Source organism: Lissotriton helveticus, chromosome 4_1 (assembly GCF_964261635.1).
Source record: "Lissotriton helveticus chromosome 4_1, aLisHel1.1, whole genome shotgun sequence".
NCBI classification, from domain to species: Eukaryota; Metazoa; Chordata; class Amphibia; order Caudata; family Salamandridae; genus Lissotriton; species Lissotriton helveticus.
This window is the reverse complement of record NC_136063.1, coordinates 957,748,344-957,769,658: the sequence shown is the minus strand read 5'-3', so window position 1 is coordinate 957,769,658 and position 21,315 is coordinate 957,748,344.

Below are 21,315 nucleotides of genomic sequence, written 5' to 3'. Positions count from 1 at the left end.
TATTAGTCTCTTCTTGGTGGCCCAATCAATCAATTTTTGAAGCAGATATTTTGTGACGATCTGACCATTGCAATCCAGAAGAAAAATGAGCCTGTAATTCCTTGGATCACCTTTATCAATTTTTTTACGGATCAGATAGATATTGGATCCTTTCCAAGGTGACAGTATGATACCAGACTAAAGGATTCTTGAGAACATGATATAGGAAGAAGCTCCATAAAGTTGCATTGTGCTTTATGATTTTGATAGGCAGACCGTTCGGCTCTGATGCCCAAGAAAACCAGAGTTTTGCTATCAAGGCAGCAATTTCATCTTGACTTATACGTAAAGTCGAGTTTAAGTGTGGATGACTGTCTAGGAAGACTGTGCATTTGCCTGCATAGAGAGTTCAAATATGTGCTTCTCACTTCTCAAAGGGAATAAAAGATTCTTTTGCAGATCTATACATATTCACTCCACTACTGACCCTCAACCAAAATCATTGAGATTGATTTAGTATAACTGTACCAATGAGGTTAGTCTGGACAGTATAGTAGTGAACATGTTTTATTTCTTTCAAGATCTGATAATAACACAGTTTGGCTTTTTTAATATGGACATCTTGTGCCAATGTGCGGGATTGCTTTAATAATTGTTGCAATGTCTTCTGATGTACCCTCTTTGCATCTTTGGGTCAGGAGACTGTTTACACCATTTTTTCTGAAGAAACAGCTGATTGCTGATAAAAAACTCAGAACATTCCCCTAAAAGGTATTCCAAACTTCTAACCAATTCTTCTTAAGATAGTAATTTTTTTTCTGATTTTCTAGAAACTGGGTTATAAGCTTTTCTTGTTTTAACTGAGATAGTTTTGAATTAAGGTTTCCATTCCATCGAATAATCCGTTTATGTTTTATGGTTAGGTTGTTATCGATTCAGTTTGTTTTTGGAAGAAAACGGTTGAAACTCAGGGTTAATGTAACAACCTGAAGACTGATTTTATTTTCATTTTCATTTTATATAGCACTTGAATGCCATACAACATCTTGGCGCTGCTGCTGTCATGACTGGGTCAGAACAAAAAAAAAGAAAAGAGCTGCACTAGTGACCGAAGAACGAAGACTTAAGAGATTTCCAAAGGAGAGTAGAAGTGGACAGTTTCTTTAGAGTCATAGGGAGAGAAGTCCACAATTTGGCCATCCCTAGAAAGAAGCTCCTACCTCCCCAAAATGCTCCTTTAGCGCTAGGCTGCACTAGGCTCTTGGCTTTCGAGGATCAGAACCTTCAATTCTATTCTCTTAGCTACTGGGAACCAATGTAGCCTAATCAAGGCCTGAGACACAGACTGACATTTTGATTCCCAACAGAAGTGGGGCTGATGCATTCGGTAGAATTTAAAGTTTATGGAGAAATATTTTCTGGATACCCATAAATAGGGCATTTTCATAGTCCAATTTGGCTAGAGCTAGAGTGGTAACCAGAGTTTTTTGGAGATCTGTGGTAATCAGAGTTTTTTGGGAGGTCTGCAGGAATAAAAGGACACATTTTCCTGATTATTTTTAGTGTAAAAGATACTGATGAAACCAATATATGAACCCGATCTTCATAATTGAGTTTGGTGTCAAGGACAATACTCAAATTCTTCACTTTCTGTACTGCTGAAGGAAGTGCCACCTTTTTCGGAGGCCACCAGCTTGGTGATCAGAAGAAGTTATCTTGACACAGGAGCTTGACCTCAGTTTTCTCAGAATTAAGCTTTACACAGTTTAGACTCATCCAACTGCCTATCTGGGACATGCAGGAACTGAATCTTGAAGCAGGCCACCGAGAGGTCCAAAAGAATTTGTTTAGCCTTGCCGCCTCTATCTATAATAGACCTCAACTCCTCTGATATGCGGCTATCAGTGACGTCTACATAATGTGAGACCTTCTAAATCCATATTGAGTACAGTCTGGCAAGCTGTTGGTGTCTATGAAAGACATATGTTTCGAATTCAAAGCCTTCTCCAACAGCTTAGCTGGAAAATTAAGCCTAGAGGTTGGCCTGTAGTTGTAAGGCTCTTGTGGATCCAGATTTTTTTTTCTTTAGGAAAGGAAAAATAGAAGCCCTCTTCCACTCAGAGGGGAAGTAACCAGTATTGCGTATTTCATATGGATCAATAGCAATTGAGATATTTCTGGGGCACGATGTGTGATGTTTGGGGGACAAGGGTCTAATGGGGATTCGGATTTACTAGATTTTATTAGGTTGAAGACCTGCGCTGTACTGAGTGAAGAAAACTTATCAAAAGCGGCAGATGGAGATCACAGACCACTGTTTGGTGAGGATATAGGCAATGTTTGATTATTGGTTAAGAAAGTGTCAAAAACTTGTTTTACTTTTGTCTGACAGAAGTTGCCTAGAGTGTTAAGAAACTCTTAGCTGCCATTATTATTGCTAGGCACATGCATCTTTGCAAAGCTTTCCATGGTGTTGAAGAGCTCTTTTGCAATGTTATTAGACTGTAGAATCTTGTTGAAGAAGTAGTTCGTTTTTTCTTCTAGTATAAGCTTTTTATACTTAGCAAAATCTTGCTTAAAAGTCTCTCTGTCTTGAGGATCATAATTCGATCTCCATGTTCACTCTTTCTTTCTACACATCTGTTTCTGAGCTCTCACCTTCTCAAAGACCCATGGTTCTGAAGGAATTTGTCTGCGATTGATAACGTTTTTTTCTGGCAGTAGGGTGTTCATTGCTCTTACTAGCAATGCAGAATAATTCTGTATTGTTACATCAAGGTTTATCTTAGACCTAGGCTTGATTTCTAGCATTCTGATAGGGCAGAATCTAAGGTAGATAGTCTAATATTCTGCCATGCTCCGTCCTCAGAAACCTCGGGGTTTGTGCCAATGCTAGATAGGGACCAACGTACGTTAGTGCTAAACATCATAGCTGTACAGTCTGACCACAATAGTGGTAGCAAGTCTGCCGCATGAGTAGGGGAGATGACCAACTGATTTAGTCCTAGGCTAGACATTGTGTCTATCCGAAGGCAGTGTCTTTTTCCAGATGGTAATTAAAGTCCCCCAACACTGTAAACTCTGCAGATGTAACACTGGATTCTGGGCTTAAACTTTGTATAAATGATGCTCTGGGGAGGCGGTATATCTGTAAACCTCTGAAGATGTAGTGTTTCATAAGTTCTGTTTGAAATGTAATTGTTTCACAAGTCAAGTTACTTACGTCCAGGGAACAACTCATGGGAATGTGGTTGTGAGTAACAATAGCCAATCTACCCGCTTTCTTACTTATTCTGTCAGTTTTGACAATCGCATAGCTGGCTGGGGTAGCCTGCATCAAGTCAGGCCAGATGTGATGTCTGCTCAAGTGTCAGCAATAATGAGTATGCCTGCTTATGCGTTCCCAGAAATTCCACAAAATTGAGTTTATGTTTGATTAACCACCTTGCATTCATCAAGGTACATTTAAAGACTTTGTTTGGGGTGGTCCAGGGGCTGAATCAGGTCTTACATAGTATAAATCCTAACTTGTGGCATTAGTAAGACGCAAATTAAAATTAGGGCGATAAACCATGTCCGGGCCAAGATGCCGCTCAAGAGTAGTACAGAGCAAATTCATACGTCACATGTTGAGGGCCAGAAGCTCTTCCCTAGAATATTGAAGAATAAAAGGGTTTTCTGGACCAAATGGACCAGGGGTCCTGGCGCTCGGTGTGATCCGGGCGTGGACCGCACAGAAGGGCTTGCCTTTGGCACGCCTTCGGTGCACCAATGCCTAAATGTTGTGCCCGCTGCTTAAGTCCGTTGCGCGTTCGCGTCAGCCTGTTGATTTATAGTTCTTCCCCCAGCCAAACATACTGGTAAGACAACTGATAAAAATGGCAGTTCCACTCTGACAGGCGGGTACTGTTAGAAATGTGCAAAGTGCAAAATGACCACCAGTGCTTCAGAGGCCGTACTTTAAAGCAGTTTTCACAAACAATAGCAGTAACTCCCAACTCACTTGGCAGTGCTGGGCGGTCCAGCCTGCTTATTTATAGTTCCTCCCCCTACAAAAAGACTGGTGCAAAAACTGATAAAAATGGCGGTCCCGCTGTAACAAGTGGGTACCATCAGAAATGAGCATTGTGAAAAATGATCAACAATACTTTAGAGGCAGTACTTTAAAGCAGTTTTTTAAACACAATAGCAGAAATTTAGAAGGTTAAAAATCTCGGCCACAGGTTGTTCACTTCCACCTCACACAGCAGCGCAGGATCATGATCGCTTTCATTTCTGGGTGTAATTTCATAACTCCTACAGAGATGAAATTGTGAATAATGTAGGAAGGAATAATCAGCAGCAGATTTCCTGTGAACAATAATGAACGGTACAAGTGTAGATCAATCACGCTCTATTCATCAATTTAATAACCGGTAACCCATGATATGTAGCCGAATAAGAGTATACCATTTTATTGGCATAAGATACCCCTTGGTGGTAGTTGAGGACAATGATGGAATATTATATACCTCATCTGGTAGATCATCAAGCGTTGACTCATTGAAATACCAAGTTTAATTTAAAGTCTCCTATTAGTTTCATGGGACAGCTGCCATTTAGAATGAAGATTTTCTCCAGATTGTCACACAGACATCAATATTGAGCTTTACTCCTTAAATTTTAGGGCTGGGCGGAGCGTGCTGAGTTTCACTCTGCGGAATTCCCCAGAGTGACCCAAAAACTCTGTGGAATTCTGCGGAGTTCCGTGAATGAGCAGAGTATTGCTTGGACGGCCAGTGATCATCGGGGCAGAGACCATCTATCAGCCCCTGCCCTGAAGCCAGGACAAATGACTCTCTACATGTCATAATACTCAACAGATCCTGTAGTGAGATAAACCATGGTCTATGGTCCTTCACCCATCCTTCTGTGCTGACACCAAGGAGGACCAGTGACCCAGCAACAGTCCCCGTGTTCTGCTCACTAAGAACAAGGCGTGAATAAACACCACCAGTTCCAGTGTCCTGCCACCACTTCCTGTGTCCTGCTCATCAAGAGACAGTACCCTCCCTCAGTCCCTGTGCCCTGCTCACTGGTAGCTAGCTTGCCTTCCCCTTCGCACAGAATCGGATTTTGGATGTTTCGGAATCCCGCATTTCATTCATTTGTATGGGCAAAAGGACTATAAGCAATCCGGTATATCCAGAGTAATTGTTATTTCATTCCAGGGTATGTGGGACATTAGCAAAATCCCATTACATAGTGTACTTTGCTTCACTTTGCCAAGTGCAGATTCGATCACAGTGTTTCCAACTTGAATTATCAAAACAGCACATCTGTTAATTAGTAAGCAAAATTCTCTACCAGCAAAAAAACCCATTTCATTTAATTTCAAACCTTATTTCAGCAGCAAATCCATAAAAGTTTCGGAAGATTATACATTTAGAACAACTTATAATACACTGAATACATTAAAATTCCTTAAAAAATCAATGTAATGTACAGCAGAGAACTAGATGACGTATGTAAGTAACAAAAACATTGGAAAGGAGATTAACGGAACTGTTATTACATTCAAAAGTTACCTGGAGGCTCCTAAACAAAAACACCAGCCTTCAAAATCTATTCACGACAGAAGTGGAAATACTACTAAGCTTCTACCTAGCCAATTGTAACATATTCAGGACTAAACCTCCCCTCAAACTGCTCTAGACTCTTAATTTCTCCACACCATCCAACTTTTTTTGCCTTGCTTCAGCCATGATTTGTCCTGCTTACATGCACCATGGTGCACCCCCCTCCTTGTCACACGCCACCCTTGCATTTCCCCTACTTCATTTGGTACTACACATCCTCTCTGTCTGCTGCCAGCCCATGTTTGCCAAGACCCCTTTCACCAATTCCTTATGAAACCTCATGCAGTTCAGACTCTATTTGGTGTTGTCGTGCATACTCCCGATACGTCCATTACATCCAGTCACACTCCCAGTGACACACCCAGTTTTAACCGCCACCTTTGTATTTTATCAGCCCAGTTCAGCTCTATTCCTTTCCTGAATCATATGCGGCAAAAGTAGCCGAAGTTTGGTCAACAGAGAACAGGGCATGCATTTATTTTAACCTCACCTGCTCTTATGCTGGTCTCTGCTCAGGCAATCAAGCTACAACACTAGTGCTGCTCCTGCAACACCAACACACAACATGGCTGCCAACGGGGGCCCAGAAGAAAAGATTCAGGGATCACAAGGACTAACCTTGAGTCAAGTGGGCAGTATGACTATCCTGTCTGGGTGGAGCACAGTCAAAGGATACTCCTTAATGAGGCCAGGCAGTTGCATCCTCCATACCCATATCGATGTTCCATGAGCACACCATATTGAGCACGCCGGTAAACTCCCCTCCACTTGTGATTGGTGGAGTTTTGCTGAACTCCACGCTCCATGCGGAACTCAGAGTTATAAAGCTCCGTGAACTCCGCCAATGGAGCAGAGTTTGCCACCCACATCTAGAAAATATACGTTTATGACAAGGAGCTGGTTCCTGTTTTTGCACTCAAGTAGTACTAGTAAAATGCCTTAATAGGTTGTCTAGAGTTTTAACGGATATGCTTTCAACTGCAAGTTGGAATTTATTAGGAGAATTAGTCTGCTTCCGCTTGGCCTACCACACACGCTTTTAGTTGCCAGAATTTCAAAGGTAGTAAAATTTGGAACATTTCCACTATTCTTACATAAAAATCACATGAAATTTTGTTAAGAATTATTCCGAATTATTAGAGAGGAGTGTCTCAATCCTGGTGATATTCCAAGAACAAATTGCAAGACCCTCTAGAGTTGAAGGACCTGGATTAAATTGCTTGTCAGGGACAAGATAACAGTTCTGATGCATCCTCATTCTGCACGATCAAAGTAGATTGCCTCAGTACACTACGAATAGTCATTTTGTGGCTGTTAATGCTGATTGTTACATTTTCAAAATTATTCTAGCTCTCCAACCTTTCAAATAACTTTTCTTATTCAGTGAAGACTTAAAAGCATCTGGGCAAAGGCAATTACCTCGAAGAATATAGGGATATTTAGGCTTGGTTACTTGCCTCAAAGTTATCCTCCAGGCCTCCAAATCCACTTGCCTGGCTCGAATTCTAGAAGAGATTGACCCAGTTTCCCATGTTGTTCGAATGATGATTGCGCCTCCATTGAGCAGATGTAAGTAATGGGCCCTGAGAAGAGAACTGGTATCGATACTGTGTAATTCTGGAAATTTAACAAGCAGTCTTCATATATTTTGCTGATTCAGAATATTGTGTTTGCCCTCTGATTTTTATGTGGGGATTAAGTCCAATTTTGTGGGATATAAAATGCCCAGAGGGTTAGAAGCAAGTCTATATTGCTGCCTTAAGAGCTGGATGCATAATCTTTGGAATCTTTTCACTGTAAGTATCATTAGTTGAATTGTATCCGACATCTTTGTTGGTTGGTTCAATATGCGATGCAACATTGGGCATAATACAATCATTCCTCTTGGTTTCATCGATAGGAAGAGACTCTGACCTTTCAGTTGGATGAAAAGTTGCCTTGGCTAATATTGCCAGACTAGCCACAATGTTGCTTATGACGTAAAATGAACTAGGTGGGATGGTATGTGTAGGCGATACAGGATTATATGACCTGGGTTGATCGGCTGAATTACTGATTACCCTTGCAACAAGTGAAGAGTGAAGATAGGGAAGAGCTTTTGATTTACAGAGGTATTATATGATTCTGTTGATAGATTACATGTTATGGTTTCCAAAGGGTTGATTTTTTGGTTCAGTTTTCGTAGTTTCTTTAAAAGCATCTTGTTGAGGTAAGGCTAGCATTTCTCTGTAGGCTCGACAGTGCTATATAATGTTTCCACCGTGATTGTTTGACTGTTGGAAATCTGAGACCTTATGTTATCATCAGACAGCCTTTCGCCAGGCTGAATAGGTTTGTCTGGAATCTGAGGACCTAGCAAAGAAATGCTTTTAGGATCTTCCAATCTTTCATATGGTCAGTCCTAGTTGTTTTTTCGTTTTGAGAAACTGAAAGATTATGAGCTTTGGATTAATGAAACAATTTACCTGGTTTTAACTGAATCAAGTCAATGATGTCGGTTGTATGACGTTACAACGCATACTTTTACAACGGATGCCTTTACAACGCATTTTTCACATTGCAACATCCTTTACAACGCATTCCATTACATTGCATGACACGACATCGCATTTTAAGAAACTACCTTTACAACGCATTCCATCACATCGCATACTACCTTTACAACGCATACCATTACAACGCATACCATTATATTGCATTTATGGTAAGTATTGGATATTATAGGGGTAAAAATTACTATTCTAACTCCAGGGGGTGCAACAGTAGGGTAAGTGTTGGATAGTGTAGGGGTAAAATTTACTATTCTAACTCCAGGGGATGCAACAGTAGGGTAAGTGTTCGATAGTGTAGGGGTAAACTTTACTATTCTAACTCCAGGGGGGTGCAACAGTATGGTAAGTGTTGGATAGTGTAAGGGTACTATGCTTTATAATGGTATGCGTTGTAATGACTGCGTTGTAATGACATGCGTTGTAATGGTATGTGTTGTAGTGTCATGCGATGTAATAGTTACATTGTAATGGCATGCAATGTAAGGGATATTGCGATGTAATGACTGCGTTGTAATGGTAGTGCGATGTAAAAGTTGCTTTGTAAAGGTTGTTTCTCAATTAGGTCATGTAAATCAGAGATGTTTGTGTCATAATTTTGTAATACCAAATCCATGTTGAATATAGTTTAGAAATTAGCTGCAGTGGTTTGAGGTCCCTTTTAATGCTTCTTTACAGTTAAACCTGTTCAGAGAGTAAATTGGATTGATCAATCAACAATCAATGTATTAGTCATTTGCATGAACGTAGTACTGATAGCACTTATTGCTGTTAAGATCTGAAATACTGAAGGGATAACATCTGCTGTAGGATACTCTTTACATGCGAAGATGATTTATATGAATTATCAGACTGTTGAAGCTCCCCTGAAAGGCTTACCAGTTCTCCTATCAAAGTGAAATTGTCTGGAGGGTTGTCCATTTGTGGCACAATGATGCTTGAGATCTCAAAACAAATGTCCTCTCTACCATAGATGGATTCATTTGTTGAACTGATCCCAGATATATTATGGGAATCAGACATGTTATTTGTCTTCAAAGATGGAGCTCGATTAGCACCTTGATCTTTAGCAGCTGCATCTCCTAGTCCCCTTCCTTCTGATCTAACATAAAATCATTGCATAAGCTGTTCCCTGAGACTGCTTGAAGGTTGGGGTGGGGGCAGTGGAATATTGCTTTGGTTGTAAATTCCACAGACTTCTTGGGTAATAAGTTATCTTGCGTCTTAGCTTGATGAGCATTTTCAACCAAGGAGGCGTAATGAAGATGATACCCCAAAGCATACCAAAATGGATGACTGTTTAACACCTTGGCTGCGGCTGGAATTCCGCACCGGTGCTGGACATTCCGATCGCGGGCGTGGTCATGACGGCTCCTGGCCATCATCAGCACACGCCCACCGTGACTCATGACGGCCGGGAGCCGTCATGAGCACCGAAGGGGTTAAATGCAAGTATAATCAAATGTATTAAAACTGATGAATCCTTTCTCTATATAACCTGGGGTATCTTCATGTTGTCACCTAAATCTGAGACTGATGTTTCAATCCCTATCCAAAAACACGTGGAGGTGAGACTGAAGAAAGAGTGGAACTTATGAGAACTCTCATTTCCTGACTGGTATGCATGGGTAAATTAGTCACCAGAGTGCTTAAAAGAGACTTAAAAACTGAACGACTTGTAGGGACTCCATTATTGTTCGTTTTTTTCTTCTTTTTTTGCTTACTGGTTTTCATTGGGGGAAAAAGCCAGGAAGTGTCAATTAGTGCAGAAAATCGGACAATTTTCACTGTTTAATATGCTTTACTTTCGCTTTACGATTGATGAGGGTGAGACCTGAGGTAGAGCATCTGTATGAGGCCAGTAGCCAATGTCCAATGACCAATATCCAGGGTAACCCCAGAGGCCCTGGAAGAAGTAGACATCCGTCACCTCACTACTTGTCCCATTCACTGCAGCAGGAGCACCAGAGGCAGCCAAGGCAGCGAAATGTAGCAAAAATACAGAGAAATGGGACCCCCTCAACTTAAACTCCCAGGCTCTGCCTTGCAGGCCCACCACAACAGACCTAGTGATCCACTAGCCACTTGCCTCACCCTCCCTGCACCGCACCCTGACTCCCTGTAGTGAGCAGCATGACTCACCTTCTGATTCCCCCGAAAGTAGGGCAAGCCGCCACAGTCTGGGAAGGCCTAACTGCCCGCAGCACCGGATGCCTAGAAATAGGATTGCCTGGCAATGTTCGTGGTAGCAGCACAATTCACGATCTCAGGCGATTGGTCAGCATGATCAACAGGGTGAAAGGTGAAGTACTGGTAGGCAAACAAACTGACTGATGAGCCAACACAGGGGTCGCAAAACTGCAATGCCGCAAATACGGCAAGGGTGAGCACGAGCATGGCCTGCAGTGTCCGACATCCATTGCAACCTGTCTGGTGAGAACCTCTGCAATATATATAATTCCTGTAATAATGTTGTGATTGATGTCTTGTGTTCTATAAAGAAACATAGGATGTCACCCTTAGAAAATGCAATGTTATGGTCTCTTTATCTAGGTGTGTTTCCCTTAGCTCCTTGGGTGCTGTTCCGATTTTCGCCCTATGCGGGCGATTTAGAGAGTGGGCGAGATTCGGACGGCCCCCGGCTGTCCTCCGCACACGCCCACCGTGACGTATGACGGCCCGGGCCGTCTGAAGCACCGAAGGGGTTAATATAATGATTTTTTACTTTTTTTTGGGTTTAGGTTGATAGATAAAATATCAATGGAGAAAGAAGGCATTCTTGTCTTGTTCCTCTAATTAATGTTATTACCAGGGCAATCGTACCATTAACCAAAAATTATGCTGAGAGATTATTAAAACTGGCCATTACGTACTTGGCCAAATTCTGGCCAATCCATTTTCAGCAAGCACTTTCTGTATAAACCTCCAATCTACCCTATTGAAGGCCTTCTTCACATCAAGAAAGAGAAGGGCCATTCGTTCTCTCTGCTGGAGGCCAATCTGGTATTGTCAGTTGTAAGTCTATTCTTGAAGAACCCTGATTGTTCTGCTGAGATGAGCGATGGACATATATCTTGCAAAATGCCAAATGTTTAGACATAAAAAAATTTGCATCAAAATTTAACAAGGCTATACGCCTATATGATCCGCAATTAGAGGGTCTTTACCCAACTTCAGTATCAATGAAACGGTAGATTTGGTAATGGCTTTTATGACTTTCCCTGCCAGCAGAAATCTATGAAAGATCATAGCTAGGGGATGGGCTTGCAACTTGGCGTAGACCTTATAAAAGTACACAAGCAAACCATCTCTACTTGGTGTTTTATTACTACAGTGAATGATAGTTTGTTCCAATAAAAGGCCTGTAATTCCTCATTAAGTTCTTGTGATCTATAAAGTGGGGTGTAATAGGAGTGGGAAGTCTTAATATTTACTGTTGTGCCTGTCCGGGAGATACCTTTGTTGTCCTAATGGAGAAAATCAGTTTTCTAATCTGCAATTTCCTCGGCCTATATTCTGATGGCTTTGCTGCCTCTTTCGTAATATTTTTGATTCATGTACAACCTTTTCTCTGGAACCTTTTTCATCAAAAGTTTTTCCAATTCACTTTGCCTTTCTAAAGTCTCAAATACTCTTAAGGAGCTTTTTTGTTTGTATTTAGCTTCAACTTGTTGGATTTGGCATTTGAGTTCAACTTTTCATTGCTTAACTTCCTCATAAAGTGACTCTAGTGCCAAATTAAGTCACTTCTGATGACAGCTTTTGCCGCGTCCCAAATAATGTCCCAGCCGGTTTCACCATTTTTGCTCTTGTTGAAATAGTTTTCTAGGATTTCTCGAATCGAAACTTGTAAGGTTGAATGTGTAATGGCAATTTTATTTATTACTCATGATTTGTATGGGGAGCCTGAGGAGGTTTAGAGACCTGCAGGGACCACCTCCCGAATACTAGAAGTGAAACACAGAAGTGCCCCTGTGTCTAAGCGAGAATTATATGAAGAAAAGTGAAAGAGTGCTGGAGAATTCCTTTTAGAGGACAGTTCCCCATACCCACCTATAGGTGGCATGCTTCATCATAGGTTAAACCTGCTCGCATTGCAAGCCTAGTCGCAATGCGGGCTACAACCCCTTCTCTGAGAGGGAGGAGCCCAGGGATGTTTTCAATGTGAAAGAAGAAGTCTCCTAAAACCAGTAGAGTAGCAGGGGGTGGTGAGGGAGTTAGAATGAATTGAGTAATGTGTGTGAGATAAAAGGAACTATATGGTACGTAAACAGTTTTATTGGGGCGTCCGTAGGTTACATAAAAAACAAATGCTATGAAAGGAGGGAATTCAACCTTTCGTAGAGCAGTGGTGGTCAACATGTTTCTGCCTAGTACCCTCTGTGTAGGTGTGACGCCATTCATCAGGACCAAGAAACAAAATAGATGAAGAAAAATTGTGATTATGCATGTGTTGCAATAAATTTAATCCACCTTCAAAATGGAATACTAAACAAATAGTTAGGGTGAATTTCACTCGGACAGATGTCCACTGGTAGTGATGATTTACCTGTAAAGAGACAAGACATACATCACTAAGAGCAATCATGCACCCAAACAGAACAGAAACAAAGAAAAGGAGAAGCAGATATGGTCATTGGTCAGATGGCTGGTTTCAAAGCTGATCAATGTCACCTAAATAGCCAGAAAATTCATCACACTGCTTGTGTTAAGGATTTCTATATTCAAAGCTTACCCGCACTATCAGGTAAACATGACCAACTCTACCTCGGCGCAAACTCATATATGTCCTATAAATAAAACATAACATGTGAGCAGTCAGTTGTGAGCTCAATATCGCGTTGAACAGACAAACCAACATGGTGCAAGACAGCTGACTCCTGAGATAGCAAAAACAAATAGATTGTGTTGGTATAAATGTGCTGTTGATTGTGTAGAGTGAGTGTGAAATAAGTACATAAATGAGTACATACATAAATGCCCAGAAATAATACATGAGGGATTTGGATAGCAGTATTCTAAGTATTAGCCGAAGGCCAATATCGGTGTATACATGAAGCATATAGATACGGCAGTCAGTAAAAAAAACACAAGGTCTGGGCTCCAATTTCACCATGCGAGTAATATTAAAAAACACTCATAATGAGAAAGATAGAAAAAACAAGAGTCCTCAATGGAAGGGTGCAGACGTGCTGGTCAAGTGAGCGGCACCTATATTCTAAACCCCGAGTCAGAAAGCGCTGTCTGAACTAGTATAGCCGAAAGTCACCCATTTCAATGATTGATTATCGAGCGGTAAAGAAGACCTAAAAAGGAGGGGAGGAGGAGGAAGAGAGGAGAGAGAAAAGAAACTAGTTAAAAACGTACTTCTAAGAGGGGTGCCTTGAGTGCTCATTTGCGCTAGGGGAAGACAGGGATGTCATCCGTCCTCCGGTATTATAACTTCAAGGTTCGCGGCAGAGACCTGACACCCCCCTTCCCTCAACCAATAGCACTGTAGAGTATGAAAGAACTTCAATGGTCCACGGACCTTGTCGTTTGTGCACAAAATAATGATGTCAGGACGTATGTCTGTGAATTTAATCACGAGGGCGCAGAGAGTGAAACAGGAGACACAGCCCGCAGTGATAAAAGAGCAGTATGATTACTGTAACTGTATTGTCATGTGTTTATGGCAAGGTAGGGTAAACAATGTGACATGTTTAAGGAGATGTGTCAAGTTTTAGTTTTTGGGCAGATAATTCACAGAATATAAACTCACAAATAGTGAGACGCTTATGTTATGTCTACTGACACATATCCGTTTGTAACGGTGGATAATTTGCAAGTGATGTTTCAAAGCACACCGGTCCATTTGAACACAGTGGATTCTATAGAAGTGCAAAAGGCAAACTTGGTCGTTCCAAGCTACATCTTCACAAAAGAACAAGTAATACATGTGTCTCCTAAGAACTCTAAGAGAGTAGAGAGGGAGAAATGTGGAATTAGAAGACGTACAGAGTTGTAGTCAGCTTTTAGAGAGACTTATGATGGTGTGAGACTGAACCAGGGAATATCATTATGGAGGTCTTGCTTTGCACTACACAATCTGAAAACCCAACTTTGTTCTCTCTTGAAGATATAATAAGCTAGTTTCACAGATTGTGGGATTGCTGTTTTATCTACAACTACCCAATGTATTTCTTCTGCAGTATGGCCCTTTTCAAGAAAATGTGAAGTTAGTTTGGTGGCTTGTTGCTTATAACTTCAAGTAAGCCATTAAACACTTGGAGGACAGTTCTCTGCTGGTTTACAGCTGCCTCACACTCCTCAGCAGGCTTCAAGATAAACAAATGCTTAAATAGCTTGTCTTTGTGATGCACCTACTGACCCCTCCTTGTCAACATTTACCTTTCATATGTGGAAGCCTACTTCAATTATAAAAATTGCTCAAACAAGGCAGATTTTAAGTTCGTCTTCAACAAAATAACTTTCATTTGCATTGTTCTATTTTATTGTTTTTCTCACCTCTCCATTCCATTGGACCTTTGATGTTTCTGATAACTTCCATTGTGCTCTGTATTGTTGCTCACATTTTGTGGTCAGTTTGGTACATATTCCTCATTTGTTTCATGCATGTATTGTTACAAACAGTATAACTCCACAATAATATTTACTTCAAATGTTCAATTAAGTTTAACTATGTTGTAAGCAGAGTATTCCTTAAAAGAGCATTTTTTAAATGTCATTAATAGTTTTAACAATACAAACACTTTGCATAAATTTTGACTGAGTCAGAAAGCAACAAACACATTATTTTGTACCGATGAGAAAACACACAAATCCAATAGTTCTGAGCTTGGCAAGCTAATAAAATGGTTAATTTGTAAAAAGAAAAAAAAGGCTATTAAAAGCTAATACAATTACATATGCCAAACAAAATAAACAGAAGAAATAGGATAGCAATGAAAAAACAAAAAATGTTTGCATATAATTTAAAGTCATTAGTGCTGGTGTTTCCTAGCAGGCAGGTTATATAGCCTAGGTTTAGAGACCCTTTTTAGTTTTAATGTGCATGACAGGAACATCTGATTCTTATTTGCAAAAGAAAATAGACTTTTGGGTTTGAATTACTGCACCTTTTTTTTGGAAAATATTTTTATTGCGAAATTATAAAAAGGCACAGGGTACATGGTAATCCAGACCACGTATATGCAAAAGTAAATAATATGCAGGCGGCAGGTTAATACACAGCCATATTTTGCCCACATCCTGGAGGCTGGGCGGCGTAGGATCAGAGCATGTAGAAAGGAAAAGTTCAGTTGCGCCTAAAGGACATGGAATTATCATTGTATTCGCCGATTTTCCATTTTTGTGCAAATATACTCTTTAACATGTAACAAAAACTAACTTCCCCAAATGTGGCATCATTAGCACTGATTTTAACAAGGCAGATCATTTATGTGAGGCCCATCTAAGGCACAGTCATTGTAATACAGTCACGACCTGTGGGAATCACAGCTCGTCACAATAATGCGTGTAAAGGAATAGTTACGTGGTTGCTTTAGGGCCTTCACACCAGATCCAAACCCTCCAGCTCAGCTCCCGCCCCGTATACTCAGACTCTGATTCAGCCGGGGTAAATAATTCAGTGCTGGTGGCATCTGAATCATCATCCGCTAATCCCTCTATGCATGACATCCTCCAGGCAAGCAGATCATCCTGTAGCTTCCCATCCCTGCGGGTGCGCTGCATTTGCGTCTCCTCAGCCAGGGACCATTCTCTAGCATCCCTCAGCCATAGGGAGAGTTCGGGCGCCCGTTGACCAATCCAGGTGATAGCTACGCGCCTCCTCGCCAAAACTAGCAAGAGTTGCAAGAATTTATAAGACAGCTTCTTCTTTCTAGGCTTGGGCACTAGCGCCAGTAGACAGTGGAGCGGATCTAGGAGAATTCTGATTTTCGCGGCTCGAGCAATGTGGGCCACCACCTCCCTCCAGAAGTCATGAACCAGAGGGCATTCCCACGCCAGATGGAGAAAACCCGCTATCTGTGCTCCACACCTGGGACAAGTGTGTCGTCTCTCTGCCGATATGCGGTTCAGAGAGACCGGGGTCAGATAGGTACGATGGACAAAGTTAAAATGTATAAGTTTAAAACGTGCATTACAGGAGACCTTACGGGTCAGAAGTCCGATTATTTTCCGTTGGTCAGAGTTCAGCCCCTAAGTCTGCCTCCCAGGCCGCCCAAGCCGGCACAATCGGGGTGGTCGAGTCTCGACGCATGGCCGAATAGAGCAAGGAAATCAGCAGTTTCCCTCTCCCACAGTATAAAATAATGTCAAGAGTATAGGTGAGCGGAGGCGCTTCCGGGTATTGGGGCCATGTTGTTCTGGCTATGTCCAGGAGGCTTCTGTAGTGGAGGTGCGGTCCCCCGCTGAGGTCAAAGGACTCCATGGCACGTTCAAAGGACAGGAAGGAATCGTCTGGGTAGAGGTCTGCTAACGTTTCGCATCCGCCATAGCGCCAATCTCGGTAGGACATGTTTTCCTCCAACCGAAGCACCGGGGCCAAGATCCACACTGGGAGCTCCCTATGAAACGGAGCCCTTCTCAGCACCTTTTCGACAAACCGCTGCCAAATTCCCGCTGTGTGGCGCACCACATACGGTAGAGTTTCATCGGCACCTCGGCCCTGCATCAAGGCCTCCCTCAGAGCCCTTTCGTTCGCCATACCTGCCAGCAATGCCGTTTCCCAGTTGACTTAATCAGCGAACCACTTAGCGGCTGGGAGGAGCTGCGCTGCATAATAATACAAATCAAATCTCGGTGCTTCCAGGCCTCCCTCTTCCCAACACCGTGTCAGCGTGCGGAAAGCTACTCTACTACGCCCGCCCGCCCGCCCAAAGCAGGGATGTAAGGAGTGAGTCAAGCGTACGAAACACTCGGGGGGCAATGGACATAGGGTATTCTGTAATACATACAAAATCCTGGGGAGCATCACCATTTTGGCGATCGCCAATCTCCCCATAAGAGAGAGAGGAAGCGTGTTCCAAAAGGCAACAGATTTGTGTAGAGCCTGGAGGACTCTATCGACGTTGTACGCCAGGAGGGCCTCATCAGAAGCGGCCACCTGAATGCCAAGGTATCAAAACGCTTCCTGCTCACAACGCAGACCCAAATGTGGCATATCCACGCCTGGGTCCGGAGTACAACCCGTCAACTGGAAGATCAGGGATTTATTAAGATTAATACGCAACCCAGAGGCCGCACTAAAGCGGTCGAGGGTCCGCATCAGGGCAGGGAGGGCCTCAGAGGGGGAGGTCAGGTAGAATAGTGCGTCATCAGCATAGAGTGAGACCACATTAATACTGTCACCCTCCGCTATCCCCCACCGCTGTAGCTCAGCACGGGCGGAAACGGCGAGGGGCTCAATCGCGAGGGCGAATAGGAGAGGGGAGAGAGGGCAACCCTGACGGGTGCATCTCTCCAATGGCCATTCCTCCGAGCGGGCCGATCCCAGCCTGACCCTGGCACGGGGCGCCAGGGTCACGAAACCCAGTCACGAAATCTAGGTCCGAATCCCGTTTTCCGGAGCACTTGCATTAAATACCCCCAATGTACGGTATCAAATGCTTTAGCCAAATCAATTGACACCAACACATGCGGACCCTCTCTACCTCGTACTTCATGTAGGACATTATTTAGCCGGCGCAGATTCATCGCCGTATTACGACCCGGAATAAAACCGCACTGATCCGAGTGGATCAGGCGAGTCATGTGCGGTGCGAGTCGATTGGCCAACAGTTTAGTAAGGATTTTTGCATCCGTATTAATCAAGGTGATAGGGCGGAACCACTACTATCACCGCCCGGTTTCAAGATCATGCAGACTTCCCCTTGATTCAGGGTGGGTGGAAGGGTGCCCTTCTTCAAGGCTTCCTCATAAACTTGCAACAGGAGCGGGGCCAGGACGTTCCCGAATGTGTGATAAAATTCTGCCGGGAATCCATCCCCGCCCGGGGTCTTGGCACGAGGGAGGGCGGCAGTCGCCGTGTTAATCTCACCCAGTGTGAGCTTAGTATCGAGTTCCTTCACCGCTGCCTCTGGCCGGGTTTGGAGGTCTAGATCTTCCAGATACGAGCGATAAGAGTCCTCCGTAACCAGCGGGTCAGCCTCATACACGGCCTGTAGGTGGGACCGGAGAACCTCAAGGATATCGGACTCTGAGTGGACCATAACACCACTCGAGTTCCTTAGAGCAACTATTCTTTCAGGTGCAAACTCACGGCGAAGGATCCAGGCCAATAAGCGGCCAGATTTATCACCTTTGCGATGGAGACGTTGCCTATATTGGCCCAAGGTAAATTTGTCAAGGCGGGTGAGGACGTCATGTATCGACACCTGAGCCTCCTTCTCCGCCTGTTGGTCTAAGGCGTCCGGAGCTGAATGGGATTGGGCATGTTGTAGCACAACCTCTGCCTCGTGCAGGTCAGACAACAATTGTTTCCAGACCCCGTAAGTGAGGCCCATACACGCTTCACGCACCACCGCCTTCAAGGCCTCCCACTTAGTAGAGTAGGACTGACCATCGCCCCCCCAGTTTAATTCCAGGTAATCCGACAGTGACGTCGCCACATGGTCCTTGCCCACCTGATCCTGGAGAATGTCAGTAGGCATACGCCAAGTACGGGGACGGGCAGCCCGATCTGCCCACTGTGCCACGCACGTCACTGGGGCGTGGTCAAGTACCGAGCCTGGTGGGTAACCGTCAAGGTGAGCGACGGGGTGAGATTAGCTGCAAGAATGCGGTCCAATCTACTATGGGTACCATGTGTCAGAGTGTAACAAGTGTAGAGCTTTTGGACAGGATGACAAGCACGCCACACATCCAGTGCCCCAAGGTTGTGCATCACCTCCCGAAGACGCGCCGTCATACGGGGCTTAGTGCCCGATCTGGGTGGGTGACGGTCTAACTCCGGATGCAACACGCAGTTAAAATCTCCAAACCAAAGGAGGGGTACCTCCAAATCCGGAGCTACAAGATCCTGGATTTGGGAGAAGAAGGTCGGATCATTGGTGTTAGGTGCATAGGTGTTAAGGAGTAGGAATTCCTTATCATCCAATCGAAGCCGCACTAATAGATACCTCCCATCAACGTCTGCTTCAATATATTGGACAGCGCAAGGAGTCCCTGGGGCCACCCAAATGAGTACCCCTCTGGCATACGTAGAAAAGGAGGAATGGAAGACCTGATCTCTCCACTTCTTGGACAGCCGCTGCGCACCGTCTTCGTCTAGATGGGTCTCCTGTAAACAGGCTACCGAGACCCCATGTCGTTTAAGGAAAGAGAGGACTCTGTGTCTCTTGGTGCAAGTACCCAAGCCACGCACATTCCAAGTTAAGAATTTAAAACCCATGGTCGATGATTACGCCCGTTCGGGCCACAACATATATACAACATGACCTGTCGCCGTTTGGCCCCCACTCCAGACAGACCGGACGGGGTAGTCCTGTCCGAGAGCCACATATGGTTCGGATTCAACATGCACATGATGCCAGTAACAGTTCCTTCATGAACTTCAGCCCACCCCCCCAAAAACCCCAGAACACAGAACTTTTGCAAAAACCGGTCCCCCCCCACCCACGAGCAAAAGGATAGCAACAATGAAAACCGCCACCCCGCCCTTCCGCTGCCAGTGCCAGGACGTACACAGCCACCCCATACAACACACTCAACACACAGTCACACACAGCAAACCAGACCCACCCATCCCCCCCCAGCTCCCTGAAAGACCCAATGGTCTTAAGACAGTTCCCGGGCATGTCTTCCTATACCGATAATCAGTGCGGGCAACATGTTTCTCAGGAAGAAAGTCGGTCCCCACTCCCGTTTCTCACTTTAGGCCATAGGGGCATGAGTTCTCTATTGTGGCCAGTTATCCAGCACCCTCAATGTCAATGAAAAGTAGTGGTGGACTACCAAAGTGTCAACTTAAGGTCCCCCAACTCAGAGGACCACAGCATGTACATCAATATACAATAGAAATCAGTAATTTATTCCAACCTTGGGTCAGAGAGGGCAGTCTCCGGGATCACCGGGGCCGTACAGTCGGTATCAAGCGGCGTCTCCTGCAAGGTGTCAGGGACCAAAATCTCACCAGGGACAGGGGCCACAGACGACCCCGGTCTCGCCCTCACCGGTGATATTTCCTCATGCATAGCTCCATCCGCTCCCACCGTAACTCGAGTCCCAGAAGAACCACAGGATCCAGACCGGCGTCGTCCGCTACCTCGGCGCCTCTTCTGTGGTCTGGTACCCCAGGTTTCACGAGGGCCACCACGCGCGCCCGGGGGCAGATCGTCTCCTCTAATCTCTAGACACTCCCAGACCTCCGCAGGCGTCTCAAAGAAGTGTGCACGGCCCTGGGAGAGCACCTTAAGTTTGGCTGGATATAAAAGCATGTACTGGAGTTTCATTTCACGGAGTTTCTGTTTAACTCTCAGGTAGGATTTTCTCTGTTCTTGCACCTGTTGGGTGTAGTCAGGGTAGATCGACACACGGCTGTTCTCAATTGTTAAGGACTCCGTTTCCCTTGCAGCTCGCAAAATGCAATCACAGTCCTTATAGTTTAGGATCTTTGCAATGAGTGCCCTAGGAGGTTCGCCCGGGCGTGGCGGGGGCGCAAGGGCTCTGTGCGCTCGCTCCACGATGAAGACATTGGACAAACCAGTCGGGCACAGGTGAGTGTGGATCCAAGTCTCCAGGAAGCGTTCAGCGTTTCCCGCCTCCAACCGCTCCGGCTCTCCCAGGACCCTTATGTTGCTCCGACGGGCCCTCCCTTCCGCATCCTCGGCACGTCTCTCTAATGCGCGGGTAGTAGAGGTAAGCTGGGCGACTGATTTTTGCAAAGATGCGACCTCTCCCTGCAATTGAGTGATATTGCCCTCTGCGTCCGAAACCTTTTCCGCCACCTTGCGGAGATCGGTCCGCAGTAGGTTAACATCGATAGAGACCGTCTCTATCTGTCGCTCCAGGGCAGAGTGGGATCCCTGAATAGCCTTCAGAATTTCGGCTCTAGACGGTTCTGCAGGACCTTCACTCCCGTCGTCGGGCCCCGTCTGACGTGTGATCCTCTGTGACTGCAGGCGTGGAGTAGTATATTGCACAATGGTGTTAGGTTGGGAGGCCTT